This window comes from Chlorocebus sabaeus, chromosome 12 (genome assembly GCF_047675955.1).
Source record: "Chlorocebus sabaeus isolate Y175 chromosome 12, mChlSab1.0.hap1, whole genome shotgun sequence".
Lineage (NCBI taxonomy): Eukaryota > Metazoa > Chordata > Mammalia > Primates > Cercopithecidae > Chlorocebus > Chlorocebus sabaeus.
The window spans coordinates 95,278,417-95,291,655 of record NC_132915.1 but is presented as its reverse complement, the minus strand read 5'-3'; the positions used below and the strand labels follow the sequence as shown (position 1 = coordinate 95,291,655).

General features: G+C 38.4%; 2 long non-coding RNA genes and 1 pseudogene across 2 annotated transcripts in view; 1 reads left to right on the top strand and 2 right to left on the bottom strand.

The window, feature by feature from the left end:
- Positions 1-13,239, top strand: part of LOC140712985 (uncharacterized) — a 270,725-nt gene that overhangs the window by 139,767 nt on the left and 117,719 nt on the right. The gene's annotated exons all lie outside the window — the stretch shown is intronic.
- LOC140712986 (uncharacterized) overlaps positions 1-13,239 on the bottom strand; it is a 269,029-nt gene that overhangs the window by 142,764 nt on the left and 113,026 nt on the right. The gene's annotated exons all lie outside the window — the stretch shown is intronic.
- Positions 4,920-12,609, bottom strand: LOC140713091 (beta-defensin 109-like; annotated as a pseudogene).

Here is a 13,239-nt window from a genome sequence, read left to right as displayed (position 1 = left end):
TATGTAGCCATAAAAGGGGATGAGTTCATGTCCTTTGTAGGGACATGGATGCAGCTGGAAGCCATCATTCTCAGCAAACTACTGCAAGAACAGAAAACCAAACACCACATGTTCTCACTCATGGATGGGAATTGAACAATGAGAACACCTGGACACAGGAAGGGGAATATCACACACCAGGGCCTATTGTGGGGTGGGGGGAGGAGGGAAGGATAGCATTAGGAGATACGCCTAATGTATATGACGAGTTAATGGGTGCAGCACACCAACATGGCACGTGTATACATATGTAACAAACCTGCACTTTGTGCATATATTCCCTAGAATATAAACTATAATAAAATAAAATAATAAAATAAAAAAGGGACGATGAAAATAAATGAAATGTAACACACAGCATGTGAGATAATGTTTTAATACACATCTAAAAATGCCTTAAAATTCAATAGAAAGTAAATAAAATCTTCTAAAACTTGACAAAAGGAAAGAACAAAAATCACAGACTGGAAAATCCTGGCTGACTGGAGTGATGTCCTGTCTCCAGAAAGAACAAACAAACACGCAAACAAGCAAAGGATTCTGAAAGCAGAGAATCAAACAGATATTTGTACACCGTTCTTCCTTCTTCCTACTAGCACTCTTCATAGTAGGAAAAGGCAAAAACAACCCAAATGTGTCACGAATTGCTTCATCAGTTTTTTTGCATCTGAAATACTGCCTCAATTTTCAGTTACTCATTGTGGGGTGGACCTGCAGTTACCACATATGGTCCAAAATTTTATGCTGATGAAGGTAGACCTGTCCTGCATTTTCAGAGGGACAGAATTCTGGTGTTTCTCCAGGTTCCTTGGCTTGCCAGGAATGAAGATCCGGGAAGAATGTATGTGTGTATGTATGTATGTACGTGTGTCCATAAGTATTTCCTGTTTTTAAATTTAAAAAATACGGGATACATGGGCAGAACGTACAGGTTTGTTGTATAGGTATCCTTTGCCATGATGGTTTGTTGCACCTATTGACTCATCCTCTAAGTTCTCTTCCCTCACCCCCAGTCCCCAGCGGACCGTGTTGTGCGTTGTTCCCCTCACTGTGTCCTTGTTTTCTCAAAGTTCAACTTTCACTTATTAGTGAGAACATGCGGTGTTTGCTTTTTTTGTTACTGTGTTAGTTTGCTCAGTATGATGGCTTCATCCATGTGCCTGCAAAAGACATGATCTCATTCCTTTTTATGACTGCATAGTATTTTATGGTGTATAGGTACCACATTTTCTTTATCCAGTCTAGCACTGAAGCGCATTTGGGTTGGTTTCATGTCTTTGCTATTGTATATAGTGCTGCAATAAACTTACATGTGCATGTGTCTTTATAGTGGAATGATTTATATTCCTTTGGGTATATAGCCAGTAATGGGATTACTGGGTCAAATGGTGTTTCTGGTTCTAGATCCTTGAGGAATCACCATACTGTCTTCCACAATGGTTGAACTAATTTACAGTTTCCCCAACAGTGTAAAAGCGTCCCTCTTTCTTCTCAGCCTCACCAGCATCTATTGTTTCTTAACTTTTTAATAATCACCATTCTGATGGATGTGAGATGGTATCTCATTGTAATTTTGATTTTCACTTCTCTGATGATCAGTATTGTTGAGCTTTTAAAAAATATATTTGTTGGTTAGATAAATGTCTTCTTTTGATAAGTTTCTGTTCATATCCTTTGCTCACTTTTGATGGGGTTGTTGTTTGTTTTTTTGCTTGTAAATATGTTCAAGTTCCTTGTCAATTTTTGTTATTAGACCTTTGTCAGATGGGTAGGTTGCAATAATTTTCTCCCGTCCTGTAGGTTGATTGCTCATGCTGATGATAGTTTCTTTGCTGTGCAGAAGCTCTTTAGTTTAATTAGATCCGATTTGTCAATTTTGGCTTTTGTTGCAATTGCTTTTGACATTTTTGTCATGAAATCTTTGTCCTTGCCTGTCTCCTGAATGATATTGCCTAGGTTTTCTTCTAGGGTTTTTATGGTTTGGGATTTTACATTTAAATCTTTAATCCAGTTTGAGTTAATTATTGTATAGGGTGTAAGGAAGGGGTCAAGTTTTGGTTTTCTGTATATGGCAAGCCAGTTTTCCCAGCATCATTTACTGAATAGGAGATCCTTTCTCCCTTGCTTGTTTTTGTCAGGTTTGTCAAAGATCAGGAGGTCATAGATGTGTGGTGTTATTTCTGAGGTCTTTGCTCTTCTCCATTGGTCTATATGTCTGTTTTGGCAGCAGTAGCCTGCTGTTTTGGTACCGTAGCCTTCTAGTACAGTTTGAAGTTAGCGTAATGCCTCCAGCTTTGTTATTTTTGTTTATGATTTTCTTGGGTGTATGGGGTATTCTTCGATTCCATATGACATTTAAAATAGTTCTTTCTAATTCTGTGAAAAATGTCAACGGTATTTTGATGGATATAGCATTGAATCTATAATGTTTGGGCAGTATGGCCATTTTTACAATATTGATTCTTCCTGTTCATGAGGATGGAATGTTTTTCCATTTGTCTGTGTCCTCTCTTATTACCTTGAGCAGTGGTTTGCAGTTGTCCTTGGAGAGGTCCTTCACATCCCTTGTACTCCTAGTTGTATTCCTAGCTATTTTACTTTCTTTGTAGTAATTGTGACTGGGAGTTCATTCTTGATTTGGCTCTCTGCTTGACTATTGTTGGTGTAATGGAATGCTTGTGATTTTTGCACAATGATTTTGTATCTTGAGACCTTGGTGAAGTTGCTTATCAGTTCAAGAAGTTTTTCAGTTGAGATGATGGGTTTTCTAAATAGGAAGTCGTGTCATCTGCAAACAGAGACAAGTTGACTTTCTCTCTTCCTATTGGAATACCCTTTATTTCTTTCTATTGCCTGATTGCCCTGGCGGGAACTTCCAATACTATGTTGAATAGAAGTGGTTACAGAGGGCTTCCTTGTCTTGTACCAGTTTTCAATTGAAATGCTTCCAGCTTTTGCCCATTCTTTATGATATTGGCTGTATGAAATAGCTCTTATTATTTTAAGGTATGTTCCATCAATACCTAGTTTATTGAGAGTTTTTAACAGGAAGGGATGTTGAATTTTATCAGAGGCATTTTTGCATGTATCAAAATAATTGTCTGGTGTTTGCCTTTGGTTCTGTTTAAGTGATCAATTACATTTATTGATTTGTGTATGTTGACTCAGCCTTTTACCCCAAAGATGCAGCCCACTTGATCGCGGTGGATAAGTCTTTTGATGTGCTGCTGGATTCGGTTTGCCAGTATTTTACTGAGAATTTTTGCATCAATGTTCATCAGGGATAATGGCCTGAATTGAGCAGGTTTTTGTGTGTGTGTGTGTGTGTGTGTGTTTACCTCGGTTTGCCAGTAGGTTGATGTGTGTGTGTGACGCGTGTGTGTGTGTGTGTGTGTGACTGTGTGATAGAGAGCCAAATTAAGGCAGAGGAGGCTCCCTGGCCTGTCATGACATTGAATGTTCTGAATTCAAGATGCTCTAATGGACTGTGTCAGTTGGCCTTCAGCCAGGAGGTGGTGCTTGCAAAAGACTGCCAGCTGTGGTGGTAGTGGTGAGATTTGGACTTGCCTTATGTTACCCATGGGAGGTACTCTGGCGTCTCAGGGAATGGGTAGAGCTAAAGAGCTTCTAAAAGTTTCTTCTGTTATTTATGTTAATCTACCAGGGTAGGTGGTTGAGCAAAACCAGGTGGGAACTAGGTCAGGTAAAGTGATGCTCTGACTCTCTACGTGTGGGACAAGCAGTGGCTCCAGTGGGAATTGGAAGGCAGTTCTTGGGCCACTGGGGTAATTTTCCAGAGAGAAGTGAAGCTGCCTCTGCCTCTGTACAAGGAGAGTTCATATGAAGAATGGGGAGTAGCAGCTTGGCAGTAAGCCCCATCCAGCTCCCACACCCTTGGCAAGGCAGGTCTCACACCCACAGTGTTCCACTGGGAGTAGTTAGCTAAGTTTCAAGAAGTCTGAACTCAGAGCTCAAAACTGACCCATATCATAAGCCTTTCCTATTGAGACAGTAACTGCAGCCTTCAGGCCAAACCCCTCCTGATCCACCTGCAGAGCAGGGGCATCCAGCTCCTGTGCTTGCTGCTGCATCACACGTCCCACTCACCTCTCAGTTCTGGCCTGGGGAGTTTGTCCCCTCACAAGATTATATCAAATATTTCAGTTGGGAGGTTCTCTCAACCTGTGACCACCATTTGAGTTAGCTGGCAGACTTCTGGGAGGTCCTCTCTGAGGTAGAATCAGAAATGGCTTCCCTCCATCCTGCCAGAAACTGGGAACGTGCTGGAGACTCAAAGCACATCCCAATGCCACTCCTCATATAGTCGTCACTCTTCACTGAATCAACTCCAGCCCTGAGTACGATTAAGGCCTTCCCCTATGGCCTAGATTGATAGGTTTCCCAATGGAAGTGTATATCTTACAGTCAGTTTATCCCCATCTCACACCCTGGAAACTCAAAATTTTCTGCCTAGCTTATGGTGTAAGCTGCATCCTGCTGCTTCTTTCAAATGGTCTGTGGCTTATTTCAATTTTCCTGTTAAGTTCCTGTGTTGCTTCTTGAAAGAAAGTTCAGTGTGAATCTCTACACACCATTTTGTCTTTCCAAGTGCAAGAGGCAGGCTGACAATGCCTTCAATCCACCATCTTGGAAAACAAAAGTAACAGTTTTCTCATTTTTAAAGGTTTTGTTAAGATCTGTTAATGACTCACAAAGAAATAGTATTGGGTATATTTGAAATTAGTATTTATTCATTTATGTTGATAAGTGAAAACACAAGGTGGTTATCAAGATGGAAGTACTTAATATGTATATTTCAATATTCTTAGATGCAAATAACTTCACTTTTGATGTATTTTTATTTTATGTCAGTTTCAGTTTCATTTTAACTTAGGTTTAAGGGGTTCTTGATAATCTGACATGATAAGTGGTGTTGGAATTGGCATTAAAATCCACCATGCTCTACAGCACTTCATCCTTCTTCGGCAGGCACCAATTTGATCTTCTACTACTTTGCAGACATCTCTTCTGCAAACACCAGACAAATTGAGACAATGACCTTCAGCAGCACCCAAACCACCTCTTACTGCAGGAAAGATAGTCCAGTGAGATAGTCCACAAATGGAATGTAAATCCATAAACACTCTTAAGTAACAGAATAAATTTAGTATGAGCATTTCTATGTGGGAGCTTTTGAAATGGTTGCTGCTCACATGTCAGAGACAGATGTAGATTAAGAAAGGTAGTAGTTCCGATCCTGGTTTGGCACAACAGTCACGGTATTTTTGGTGGGGGAAAAGGGATGTGGGAGGGGATGGTACATCTTCATCTTTTCCTCTGGGTTTTCTCTCAGAAATAGCTGTTGCTTACCGCAGGGCAAAAATGCCAGTGTCTTCTGCCAGAGTGGGTTACTGAGGGCCATGGTGGTTCCACTTTATGGCTGATGCTGATAGTCCCTTTCTGCTTTTTTCGTTCCTAGCCAAAAAAGATGTTTCTGCTGTCTCAGGTATGCTGATTTCAGCAGTTGTTTTTTCTATATTGGCTATTCGTTTTTGTTTTTTTTTGTTTTTTTTTTTTTTCTTTCACTCTCTCTCTCTCTCTCTTTTTTTTTTTTTTTTTTTTTTTGGCTTCACTGTGTTGCTGTAGTTTCTTAAGTGGTCCCTTGAACCCTCCCAGCGCTATTTTGGTTTGTACATAGCTGTCTATAAATTTTTTTCTTGGGGGAAGTGTAGAGTTAAAGGCTGGTATATCCTGCTTTTGCTCCCCCAAGTGATTTTATTCCCCCAAGCTAATATTTCAGGCTTTCAATTTATTCATGCTTTCATCTGTTCAAACAAGTGGAAATTACTTTTTCTCTCCACATTTAGATTTGCTCTATCTACTTTCATTGCTAATAGTGTCTTAGTCATAGATTAGTTAGAAAAAAGTATATTTTTGACATTATAAACGATCCTTTCAATTTGTGTCTAAAAGTGGAAAATATTAGAAAGCTTGACATTTATTATTGTGTCCAGACCAGTATTTCCTCCAGATAACCTTTATTACAACAAAGATAATTTAATGAAGATCTCTCTAATGGTAAAGCTGGTGGCTTTGTACTATTATAATATCCTTAAAGTGACAGTTTGGTGGAAAGACCAACTAAAGCAAGGGTTAGGAGAAAAACAGTTATTACTTTCATTTTGGTCTCACTCTGCATTAAGAGTTTCCATTGTGTCAAAGATTTATTTTTCATTAAGTAGCCTAATGTTCATTTAATAATAAATGGATCCTATTAAATATGATTTTTAAAATTATAATCACATTACTTTTATTCACATCTGTCTACCGATGCCATTCACAGATGAGAATCGTATAAGGTTATTTTATTTTTTTCATTTTGCCACATCTTTATTTACTTAGGTTTATGCTGTATCAAACAATGTATGTGTGGGAGTAATGGGTGATTCAGGAATGCATGAGGAGGAGGTTTAAGCTCTTTAACTTTGAACAATTAAAATTAGCAATATAATATTGAAATACATGCATAACACTCAAGTGATACTTTTTTTTTTTTTTTTTTTTTTTTTTGAGACGGAGTCTTGCTTTGTCACCCAGGCTGGAGTGCAGTGGCCGGATCTCAGCTCACTGCAAGCTCCGCCTCCTGGATTCAGGCCATTCTCCTGCCTCAGCCTCCTGAGTAGCTGGGACTACAGGCGCTCACCACCACGCCCAGCTAGTTTTTTTGTATTTTTTAGTAGAGACGGGGTTTCACCGTGTTAGCCAGGATGGTCTCGATCTCCTGACCTCGTGATCCGCCTGTCTCGGCCTCCCAAAGTGCTGGGATTACAGGCTTGAGCCACCACGCCCGGCCTCAAGTGATACTTTCAAAATAGTGTATATTTCCTCTGTTTATTTGTAGCTTTTAAACCCAGCTAGAAGTATTCTATTTCTTTTAGGCACCATAAGTCTGAAAGTCTGTAGTGAAAGCTACGAGTAGTAAATGATGCTAATTCATGTGCTCCCACCTGTGGAAGAATTGAATGTCTTAGATAAAAAAAGATGGTGCAATTGGTGTACCAAGTATCTTAGAATATAATTTGGTGGTGGTTTTTCTGTTTCTGTAGTAGAGTAACATATATACTATATCCAAGTCATCAAGTTATTTAAATATGCCTTTAAACAGGGAGAACTGAAAATAACACTGTGAATCCTCTTAAGCATTTAAAAATAATGAGGAGAATATTGGCTTCATAAAGTCAAAATTTATCTGCATACAACCCATATAGCAATTTCATAGCAAAACACTTCCTTCAATCCTATTAAAGTCAGAAGGAAAAGAAGAATGCCCACTGTCAATGCTGTATTAATATAGTTCTAAAAGTTTTGAACAATGAAACATATTGTAAGAAGAGAAGTCAGAGGAGATTTGAGCCCATTGTTTTTCCTCTCCTTCTATACCTCCCAACATACCATTGGAATGTTGTAACATTTTGAAGAATCTATAGTAGTGTCGCAAATCATAGAATACTATGAATGCATCTGAATCTGAGATACCCCCAAAAGATACAAAATAGGTGTGACTAGAATGAAGGAAAGATTTAGGCTTTTGGCCATGACTGCAAGTGAGCTGCTCTCAAGTGACTGCTGCTACAGAACATATATATAGTAGATGATCTCTTTGAAATATTTCTATCCCTGAAAATGGTTAGACAAGTTCTTAAAATATCTCCTCTTTCAAACACAAAAATAGTCTGTGAACTGGAGCTTGAGCAGTGGGCACTTTGTATTGGATAGCTGATGGAGGGGGGTGAGGGTTTCCCAGATCTTCTGGGAAGATCTGCTCTGATCAGTAATGCTAATGATGGTACTACTGACTCTTGGGCCATCAGAAGTTCCAGTTTGTTAATGCTGAAACTTCTATATTGAGTTAAAGCATTGAGTCAGCTTCACAGAGGAAGTCTGGATAATAGCATTCTCATTTCAGACCATAAAATGATGTCAGGTTAAGGATGAATAATGAGTTCAGTATTAAAAATGATCAGGTAAGCAAGACACCATGAATAAAAGTTAATGAAATGAATAGCATATCTAGACCCTTTAAAACTAAATGTATTGAAATCATCAATGTGGAGAAATAATTAAGCAGGTATGTATCAATTGTTTAAAGAAATAATCTACTATTACAAAGATGTAAAAACAATAGTAAAACAATATAGATGATAGAAAAAATGGGCAGGTCTGGCTGGGTGTGGTGGCTCATGCCTGTAATCCCAGCACTTTGGGAGGCCAAGATGGGTGGATCACGAGGTCATGAGTTCAAGACCAGCATGCCCAAGATGGTGAAACCTTGTCTCTACCGAAAAAAAAATATATAAAAATTAACCGAGCATGGTGGCGGGTGCCTGTAGTCCCAGCTACTCAGGAGGCTGAGATAGAAGAATAACTTGAACCCGGGAGGTGGAGGTTGCAGTGAGCCAAGATAGCATCACTGCACTCCAGCCTGGGCAACAGAACGAGACTCCGTCTCCAAAAAAAAAAAAAAAAAAAAAAGGCAGGTCTGAAACAAAAAATAATTTAAAAATAAACGCAAGTTATTAGTGATATATTCGACTCAGGTAAGAGGATAATTAGTGAAGAAAAAAATGTTTAAATGATATACCCAGACTGTAGCATGGAAACACAAGGTCTAACATTTATTTAATTCAAATATAGGGGGAGAGAAGTGTAAAAGGATTCACCATTTCAAGAGATTCTCAAAAAGAAATTAAGAAAGATATAAATCCATTGATTCAAAGAATATATTTCTAACAGATGATATAAAAATAAACTCACTTTAGTTAAATTATAAAACATTAAAACCAAGCACCAGACCATACAAACATTGAAAAAAGATAATTTATAATGAAATAATATTTATCTGATTATTATAGTAAAGCAAAAACTAAAAATGAGTAAGCTGGTATCAACAAATATTGAGAGAAAATAACTGTTAATATAGAATTGGGTACTCAGTAATGCTGTCTTTCAAGATCAAAAATCACAATACGAAATTGACAGATAAAAATGAAAATTGTTCACTACCAAGAAATCTGCAGCAAATAAAATTTCAAAGGCTACATATCAGAAAGAAAGAATTTAACTCAAAAGCTGATATTAGAGTCAACTTGGAATTCCATAAATATCACTAAACTGATGATAATAGTAACACTTTCTGAGACGTGGGGATTCTGAAAAGAAGTGAACTTTTACTTTTGTTTAGAATTTAGAAAGTTATAGAAAAATGCTCTTGCCCTGACAAAGAGAATAAGCTGGATAATCTATAGATCCTAGATTTCATTTTAAAACGCAGAACTGAGGTCTCAAAAAAAGCTAATTAACTTAAATTCAGAGTGATGAAGCCCTGCTGAAAAAAGAACAGATCCACAGATGCTTTGTGCCTAGCTGAGTTGCAGCAGCAGAAGCAGGAGGAAGCTGCCCTTGGTGGAGATAAGGAAACAAGTGAATCTCCAGCAAATGTTGAAAGGCTGAGTGTAGGCTTGTGATAGTTTAACATCATCAGTAGGGGCCCAAACACACTCACTCTCACTCACTCTCCCTCACTAATGCTTCTTTCTTTCTTTCTCTCTCTCTTTCTTTCTTTCTTTCTTTCTTTCTTTCTTTCTTTCTTTCTTTCTTTCTTTCTTTCTTTCCTTCTTTCTTTTTTTCTTTCTTCTTTCTTTCTCTCCCTTTCCTTTTCCCTTTCTTTCTTTCTTTTCTTTCTTTCTTTTTTCTTTCTTTCTTTCTTTCTTTCTTTCTTTCTTTCTTTCTTTCTTTCTTTCTTTCTTTCTTTCTTCTTCTTTCTTTCTCTCTTTCTTTTTCTTTCTTTCTCCTTCCTTCCTTCCTTCCTTCTTCCCTCCCTCCCTCCCTCCCTCCCTGCCTCCCTCCCTCTCTCCCTCACTCCCTCCCTTCCTTTCTCTTTCTTTCTCTCTCTTTCTCTCTCTCTCTCTCTCTCTCTCTCTCTCTCTCTCTCTCTCTCTCTCTTTCTTTCTTTGGAGTCTCATTCTGTCGCCCAGGCTGGAGTGCAATGGTGTGATCTTGTCTCACTGCAACCTCCGCCTCCAGGGTTCAAGCGATTCTCCTGACTCAGCCTCCCGAGTAGCTGGGACTACAGGCGTATGCCACCATGCCCGGCTAATTTTTGGTATTTAGCAGAGACGAGGTTTGACCGTGTTAGACACTGACCTCGTGATCTGCCCACCTCGGCCTCCCAAAGTGCTGGGATTACAAGCGTGAGCCACAGCGCTCGGCCCCACTAATGGTTTTTTCATGACCTATCTTGTGTGCTCCTAGCTAAGATCGGATGGAGAGCAGAACTACCTGAGATACTTTTGAGGGACAGGCATGTAGGAACTGCTGCAATTTGAGGTGAGAGCAGGGAGCTGAGACAATGCTCCCTTCACTCTCTTTTCTCACAGGTGCATAAACAGAGGGGCCTGATGAGGTCTGAAGGTAGGGCAGGGAAGGTAGATGAGAGAAGCAGTTTCTTGGTCTTTCACTGAGTGTGAGGCAGCTACTGCCCAAGGCTGGGCAAGGGATGGGAGCCCTGAGAGATTCTTGAGGTGCAGAGATAGAGGCTTGCTGAGGATGAAAGTGTACAGGAGAGCTAAGAGAGGCTCCGGTGCTGACCATGGCATTCAGCAAGAAGAGAAAATCTGTAGGTAGTGGTTTATGAGGGAAAATCATGAGTTCAATTTTGGATATCTATGACTTTTGAAATTAAGTGTCCAAATAGATATACCAGTTATGCAGTTGGATAATTTGTTATAAACCTGCAGTTCAAAAAGAGGTCCAAAAGGAGAATTGAAAAGGATGAGACTTGCTGAGCCCCTCCAGAGTGTGTGGTGAGGGAGAAGAGAAGAGAATCAGGAACTGAGCTCTGGAGCTCTCCAATAGGAAGTGTGATGGGAAAAGATGAGGAAGAAACAAAGGAAGCCGAAGTGGTAGCTCCAGTGAGATAGGCTGAGAATCAAGGGAATGTGCTGTCCTGGAAGCCAAGTGAAGAAAGTATACTATGAAGAAGGAAGTGATTATTTGTGTCAAATGCTGCTAATAGGCCAATTAAAGTTGTAGTGAAAAATGATCATTGGATCTAGCAATATGGAGATTATTGGTAACTTGGACAAAAGTGGTGTCAATAACATGATCGAAAAAAGGGGAGAGAGCCCGACTGGGATATATTTAAGAGACAATGAGAGGAGAAGAATTGAAGACAGAGAGTATGGACAACTATTTTAAGATGTTTTTCTGAAAACTGGAGCAAAAAATAGGATGACAGCTGGCATCAGAAGAAAAGCAAGGACATACTTAACAGCATATTTGTATGCTGATGGTAATAATTTGCTAGCATAAAAATTGATGACACGGTCACAATTGATGACACATGATATAGTGAACTGCAACAGGAAAATCCCCAAGTACACAGCAAAGAGGGAATATAATACACAAATATATTTTTTAAAAAATTATTTGAATCTCTGAAACATCTGTTTTGATATTAACCTTTCAGTCCTGCAATAGTTATTTTAAGCATGTTCTCATTTGTCCAGTGTTGCCAGGTTATTATAAAGTATATTAGACTTTATGAAAAACATTTTTTTAAATATTAGCTTTTTTCTCATTTGTTTCATTAATTTATATTTTGTATTTATAACTTTCCCTTTATCTTCTTTAGGTTTATTATGCTGTTTTTTTTTTCCCAAAAGCCCTCAAAATGCATGCTTAGACCATTAAATTTTAGCGGGTTTAGTATTGAAAGTAATGTTACCCATTTCTGTGTGGTTACCTGTAATATACCATGAGCGGAACTTCTTGGTGTCTTTACTTATTATTAATTCACTTGTATGAAGTTCCTTTAACTCTCCTTTCTAGTCCTAAGTTTCATTTTGTGAATCATTTTTTATTCATAGCCACTTAAAATAGAATTTATTTTGAAAAGTCTCTGATATAATTTTCACTTATTCTAGGATTATAATTTTTCTGTTTGTCTCTTTGAATAAAACTTTCAGATTTGTCAACACTCATTTAGCAGTAGCTCCTATTGGTAGAATTCCATCCATCTCTTTTGACCTAGTGAGCAAATATAATAATAAATGCTGCTGAAATTCAATCCTGTCAGATCTAACTGCCTGCATATAAATTTCCAGGTCCCACAAAGGCATCTCATTGAGGTCACATTCTGTTGTATCCTTACTTTGTGTCTTGAGATGCCTTGGTGGGGCATGGAAATTTATATGTAGGCAGTTTGATCTGACAGGATTGAATTTCAGCAGCATCCATTATTATATCCACTCACTAGATCAAAAAACATGGATGGAATCTTATCAACAGGAGCTACTGCTAAATGAGTCTCTTTTCTATTTTTCCCTATTATAATCCTAGTGAAGCTGTAAATATTAGGTTCTTGAACCCACAGGACTGATTCTAGGATCTTGTCTGGCCAGGGATATAGCCTTCTAATCTGCAGAACCTTAGAGTAATCAGCTACCAACTTACCTGGGGATAAAAGAATTGAAAAGGAAGGAGAATAAGAAGAAGCAAATGGAATCTCATGGCTGAAGGGCCAGCATCAATGTGGGTTGAGCCTGGAGTCTCTAGACATCGTGGGTCTGGGCCTTTTTATGATGCTGTCTGAGTCTGTGATTTGTTCTTGGTCAGTAGAGCCTAACGAAAAGAGAATAACTAAATCTCCCACAAGAAACTTCCAGGGACACACAAGTACATAAATGTGGTGATATCTCAATGGATGAGAAAGCAGGTGAATGCTATTTATTTCCAAAAGACTCAGGATGTCTTATCGTCACCTGCTTTCTTCATTATTTTCAACATACACATACAATAATCATTGCCCTTACTTTAAGTATAAAGTATTGTTTGCCAGGCAATATAGTAGGAACTGAAGTAAAATTGTTATACAAAAACTGTAGGTAATTAATGCATATAGTTTGGCAAATTTACACATAGATATTACTCTTGTTACCACAACCAATATCCAGGTAATAATATATCCATCACCTCCAAATGTTTCCTATGTCCCTTTATTGTTGTTGTTGTTGTTGTTGTTGTTGTTGTCAGAACCCCTAAGTTCGACCCCCTTAACAAATTGTTAAATACAAAATACCTCAGTAATAACTATAGGTAGTATGTTTTAGAGCCTATCTCTGTAATTGACTCATTTTGCAT